Here is a 6707-nt window from a genome sequence, read left to right on the forward strand (position 1 = left end):
AGTGCAAACACCCTTCCAAGACTAAGACTCATTGGGAATACACACTCTGATTGGTGACCACGTTCGTCACTGATAAGGGGAAGTGAGGGAAAAACAGCAATGAGGCTGCAAGCCCTACAACATTCAATAGACTCCTATGAACCTGGGTGGAGACCTGGTTGGCCAGCAGTATGGCAAGACCTGGGTACTCTTGGGCCCAGAGTCAGTGACATAACCACAGAGGACTAGAGTGGGGAGTGAAGCATCCAGCTGATAAGAAGAGAGGGCATATGCCCAAGAACATCCACACTTGCAGATAATACCCACTTGACCTGGCTTCAATGACTGGATGATCAGATCTCAACCAGAAGAAGAAAGAAGAGGAAAAAAAGTAATCTGATACAATTTGATGAACTTGACCTACATCTATGGATGCAGTAGCTCAAAAGAGGGAACAAATCTTTACAGTAAGGATCATTCATTCCCTCCCCCTTCATACACAGAGTTGACAGGGATGGGCAACTTGGACATTGGCTACCCAAAATGGGGGGGGACAAAGACAAGAAGTGACTGGCTTACAAGCTTTTAAGAGGGAACCTACGCGCGGAGGAAGGTAGACTCTCCACTGAGTAGTATTCAATCTGTCTAGATGGGGCTGATGGAAGGAAATGCGGATAGGTCTCTTGTGAATAATTGTTATCAGGACTGATTGTGATGGTTGAAAATGTAAAGGTAGACGTTTTGTATTAAGGAGGGGAGTGATTAACTTTTCAGTCTAGGAGTGGAGGTCCCTGGGACCATTAATGGAGAAGAGCAGAGAGCGGGACCCTACTCAGAGAAGCAGCGATGCCTGAGATGGAGGCAGAGATGATGATGTGGAGAGATGGAGCAGCTGGGAACTTTAGACACAGAGAGGGAGAGGGGCTGTGTGCTGACAACTGGGCGGCAGGCTTGTAGTGTATACCCTTTGGTTGGTTGATGATGCATGGAGGGGATTGTAACCATGGCAATGAGTCGATGTACAATAGGATGAATGTAAAACTAATGTTCTCCCATGTAAACTATCACATACTTCACAATAAAACATTAAAAAAAATTACAATTGCATAGTGTATAAAACCCAGATAAATATCTTTCTGCTATTCTCTGCTTTCAGCCAAGATGCTTCTGACATCAGCAATGCCATTTTATTTCGTCTTCTGAATCATACCCCTCATCCCATTTCCTCCTCTGAATCTAGCTTCAATTTCTGGCAGTCCCCTGTTGATGTTATGTGGCAATTGTTTTTGAATTATCTTCAGCAAAACTTTACTTGCTTGCAGTATTATAGATTATGATGTTCAACAATTTCCACATTTCTTTGGAATGGGCACAAATATGGATCTCTTCCAGTTGGTTGGCGAGTTAATTGCCTTGTAAATATTTTGGCATTGATTAATGAGTGCTTCCAGCAAATACCCATTTGTTGAAATGTCTCAATTGGTTTTCGTTAATTCCTGGAGTACTAATTTTCGCCAGTGCTTTCAGTGTAACTTGGACATCTTCCTTTAGTACCATAGATTTTTGATCATCTTGTAGTTCCTATAATGTTTGAACATCAATCAGTTCTTTTTTGTTCAGTAGTCGTTCTGTATTTCTTACATCTTATTTTAATATTTCCTGTGTCAGTCAATATTTTTGTCCATTAAACCCTTCAATATTGCACCTTGAGGTTTTAATTTTTTCTTTAGCTCTTTTAGCTTGGGAAATGCAGATTGTGTTTTTTCCCTTTTGGTTGTCTAACTCCAGATCTTTGCATATTTCATGGTTATACTTTATTTTATCTTCTCTAGCCAGTCTTGAAATAGTCTGTTCAGGTCTTATTTCATTGTATCTTCCACTTGCTTTAGCCATTCTACCATCAAAAGCAAGTTTTAAAGTCTCTACTGTATCCATTTTGTTTATATTTCCTGTCTTTTAAATAACTTTTTGATTTCTTTATTTATAACGGGGTGGGGAGCATCAGACCTGCAGGCCACATGGTGGTGGTGGTAGTTATGTGGGGTGGAGTCGGTTCTGATTCATAGCAACCCTGTATATGGTTTCCAAAGCTGCAGATCTTTACGGGAGAAGAAAGTTTCATCTTTTTCCTCCGGAACAGCTCGTAATTTCGAACAGCTAACCTTAAGGTTTGCAGCCTGATTCATAACCACTACGCTAAAGGCCAGTGAAATCATATAAATACATCTTGATTGCCTATTTCATCAAATTTAGACTGCCGAATTTGGTAAAAATCCTTTAATTTCATGTTTTGTCATTAGTGTTTGTTGCATGAATATGAATGTAAGCAGTAGGGAGTCTTGGTAGCGTAGTGGGTTATGAGTTGGGCTGTTGACCACAAGGTCAACAGTTCAAATCTAGTAGCCACTCTGCTGGAGAAAGATGAGGCTTTCTGCTCCCACGTGGTGGTTATGTGCCACGGAGTTGGTTCTAACTCATAAAGACCTTTTATAGAGTTTCTGAGGCTATAAATCCTTATGAGAGCAGAAAGCCTCATTTCTTCCACAGACCCACTGGTAGTTTTGAATTGCTGACTGTGAGGTTAGCAGCCCAACTCATATCATAACCACTATGCTACCAGAGTTCCTTCAGAAACAACATACTGGGTCAATATTAGTAAGAACTAACTTGACACAACCACCACCCTTGTAAGGTGTATGGACATTATCCTATCACTGATAGTGTTATAGTTCAGGATACATCTTGAAATGTTCTTTTTGATAATGAAATTGGCACTGTTTCTCTTTAGTTTTTCATTCCTTGTGTTGTAGACTATATGATTGTCCTATTCAAAATGGTCAATACCAGTCCATTTCAGCTTATTTGGCTAGTATATCTTCAAGCATTCTATATCATTTTTGACAGCTTCCACTTATCCTAGATTCATAGTTAGCACATTCCACATTGTGATTATTAATGAATATTTGAATTTGCTGCTTCTTATTTTGAGTCATGCCTTATAAGCAAATGAAGATCTCCAAAGCTTATTGTAGCCATGTCATTAAAGTCAACCCTACTTTGCTCTTCCCTAGTTGTATTTTGGGAGTCCTGGTGTGGTGCTGTGGGTTAATGTGCCAGACTGCAAAGCTGTTTGAACAGCAAGGTCGGCAGTTCAAACTCACCAGCTGCTCCTTGGAAACCCTATACAGGATCACTATGGGTTGGAACTGACTCAACAACACTTAACAACAACAACAAGTTGTAATTTGAGTCCCTTCCAACCTGAGGGGTTCATCTTCTGCTCTATATCAGACACTGTCCCAATGCTACTGATAAGTTTTCACTGGCCAATTTTGCAGAAGTAGATTATTAGGCCCTTCTTCCCCATCCGTCTTAGATTGGAAGCTCTGCTGAAACTTCTCACGATGAGCTATCTTGCTGGTATTTGAAATATAAGTGGCATAGCTTCCAGCATCAAAACAACACATGAACTGCCACAGTTTGACAGAATGATTGCAGAGGGTTGATAGTGAGGGAAGCAGATATAAACAATTTATAAGCAACTTCCATACAACTTGAGCTAGTGAATATTACCTTGTATGACACATACAGGAAGTATAATAGGAATTCAGAAGAATGAGAAACCACTTTAGTTATCATGAGTAATCAGTGAATGATGTGGAAGTAAAGAAATCCTTAGAAAGTATATGAACTTGATGGTAGCACAAATCTAGGCTGTTATTCTGAGTCCCTGGGTGTTAACAGTGGGGCAGTTCTCGTCTGTTCTGTAGGGTTCCCATGAGAATCAACTCATTGGCAGTAGGTTTTTAGTTTGGGGTGGCACTAATGGGTAAGTGCTCTACTAGTAACCTAAAAGTTTGTGGTTTGAACTGGTGGTGTGTCAGGAGGCAGACCTGACAATATGCTTCTAAAAGATTACAGCCTTGACAATCCTACAGAGTAGTTCTGCTCTGCATACAAAGAGTCACCAGAAGTCAAAATTCACTCCATAGCCCCCAGTAACAATAAGAAGTTATTAGTAAGATTGTCTTAACTTTTGAACACTTACTATGTGACAGGCCGTGTTGTAAGCACTTTACATGTTTTATTTCATTTTCCGCTCCCATTAACCTTGTTGTTATTGTTCTTGTAGTTAGTGCTGTTGAGTTGGTTTCAACTCATGGAGACTTATGCACAACAGAAGGACACACTACCCAGTCCTGTGCTATTATTGTTATATTTGAACCCAGTGCTGCTGCCACTGTGGTCCATCTATCTCCTTGAGTCAGTCGACCTTCCTGTGATCAGCCTACTTTCTTGCTGACCCTCTACTTTTCCAGGCATGATGTCCTTCTCCAGGGATTGGTGGTACCCTGTATAGGGATTTCGAGGCTGCAAGTCTTTTTTTTACTTCCAATAAGGACAATGTTTATTAAACATATCTTCAGTTGTTTTGTTACATAGTGTGCAACAAATTACAATATTCTGCAGCCACAAATTATATGCAGAGTATGAAGAAACTATTAATCAGACAGTGTAATCTTTCCATTTATAACTCTACAGGGAAGAACTAGCAAATCAGATCTTACATATAACATCTCACTGAACTTTATGCATGGAAAGTGACAGACACTGGTAGTGTTGTTTGATACAAAATGGCTGAACTTCATCTTCAGAAGACTAAATAAACCCAACATCTAAACATGCCAATATAAACATCAAAACAAAATATGTTCTAACCAACCACAGGGAAACGGTCTGATATCAGGAAAGCAACAAGGATTACACACATTATTTTATAAACCAGCACACAAAGGTTTAAAACAGTTCTGAAAATGATGCTAGCTGTCTTAAGTCAAGGGAATAAAAAAAAAGTCAGTATTGACCATTTACAATCTCTGACCTTTGTGGAGACAGTAAGAATCTGTTGTAGTGCAGCTACATACAGTACAATTCAGGCAATTTTGTTTTTTCACTTGGGTTCAGATTGCAAATTCATTGCTGTGAGAAAAGGACGGAGGCAAATTTTAGCAGCAACCTCCACCTGACTGCTTGACTGGAGTGCTCTGAATTTTAACATTGGACTTCTCTGCACCACCAGCTGTTGCTCCAGAGCCCATCCGCTTTTTAATCTCAGCTGCCATTGTCATGAAAGACTGTTCTACATTCGTTGCATTTTTAGCACTGGTTTCCAAAAATGGAATTCTAAGGGAATCAGCAAATTCCTTTGCTGTTGTGTAGTCTACTACTTTCTTTGTGGTCAGATCACATTTATTTCCTACCAATAATTTGTTGACATTTTCACTGGCATAACGACCAATTTCCTGCAGCCACTGTTTAACATTATTGAAGGACTCCTTGTCTGTTACATCATACACAACTACGATGCCATGGGCTCCTCTGTAATAACTGGATGTGATTGTTCAAAATCTTTCTTGGCCTGCTGTGTCCCATATTTGAAGCTTGATTGTTTTCCCATCTAACTCTATAGTTCTTATTTTGAAATCTACACCGATTGTGCTGATGTAGCTTTCTGTGTATGTATCGTCTGCAAACCTAAGGAGGAGGCAAGACTTTCCAACCCCAGAGTCTCCAATCAGAAGTAACTTGAATAAATAATCATATTCGGGATTCATGCTGGACATGTCATTGCAGCTGCTGCCGCCACCATCGCTGCCCTTGCTGCCACAGCCGCTGCCCTGACTCTCCGAGCCACGGGTAATCAAAGGAAAGGAATGAGATACTGTTCCGGGAGAGCAAACGTCTTCCCTGACTTCGTCCCCCTAGAACACAATCAGCAGCCGCCGCCACTCAGCTATCAGAGGCTGCAAGTCTTTGTTGTTGTTGTTAAGTGCCGTCAAGTCGGTTCCGACCCATAGCGACCCTGTACAGGGTTTCCGAGGGTGTAAATCCTTACGGGAGTAGAAAGCCTCATCTTTCTCCCGCGGAGCGGCTGGTAGTTTCGAACCGCTGACCTTAAGGTTCGCAGCCCAATTCGTAACCACTAGGCTACCAGAGCTCCTTACAGGAGCAGAAATCCTTGTCTTTTCTTTTTGGAGTGGCTGGTAGATTCAAACTGCTCATCCTGCAGTTACCAGCCCAATTTATAACCTACTACACTTCAGAGCTCCTTTCTCCAGGGAATGGTCTTACCTAATAACATGTCCAGAGCATGAGAGACTAAGTCTCACCATCCTGACTTCTAAAGAGCACTCTGAATGCACTTCCTCCAAAACAGATTAGTTTTTTCAGTCCATGGTACTCTCAATACTCTTCTTCAACTCTACAATTCAAATGTTCCAATTCTTTGACTGTCTTCCTTTTTTATTGTCCAAGTTACATATGCATATGAGGCAGTTGGAAACACCATGGCTTGGGACAGCCCTAAAGCTGATATTTTTGTTCTTGAACACTTTAAAAAGGTCTTGTGCAGCAGATTTGCTTAATGCAATATGTCATTTGATTTATTGACTGCTGCTTCTATGAGTTGATTGTGGATCCAAGCCTCATGAAGTAGTTGACAACTTCAGTCTTTTTCTCCGTTTATCTTGTTATTCCTTGGTCCAGTTGTGAGGGTCTTTGTTTCCTTTACATTATTGTTGTTATTAAGTACTGTAGAGTCAGTTCTGACTCATAGTGACCCTGTACAGGGTTTCTAAGGCTGCAAATCTTTACGGGAGCAGAAAGCCTTATCTTTCTCCTGCGGAACAGCTGGTAGTTTTGAACTGCTGACCTTGAGGTTAGCAGCC

At 40.8% G+C, this 6707-nt stretch overlaps 1 protein-coding gene and 1 pseudogene across 3 annotated transcripts in view; one reads left to right on the plus strand and one right to left on the minus strand.

The window, feature by feature from the left end:
- Positions 1-6707, plus strand: part of PRDM5 (PR domain containing 5) — a 371490-nt gene that overhangs the window by 16763 nt on the left and 348020 nt on the right. The gene's annotated exons all lie outside the window — the stretch shown is intronic.
- LOC102830859 lies at positions 4986-5603 on the minus strand (annotated as a pseudogene).

The sequence above is a fragment of the Chrysochloris asiatica genome, unplaced genomic scaffold (assembly GCF_000296735.1).
Source record: "Chrysochloris asiatica unplaced genomic scaffold, ChrAsi1.0 scaffold00088, whole genome shotgun sequence".
In the NCBI taxonomy this organism is placed as follows: Eukaryota; Metazoa; Chordata; class Mammalia; order Afrosoricida; family Chrysochloridae; genus Chrysochloris; species Chrysochloris asiatica.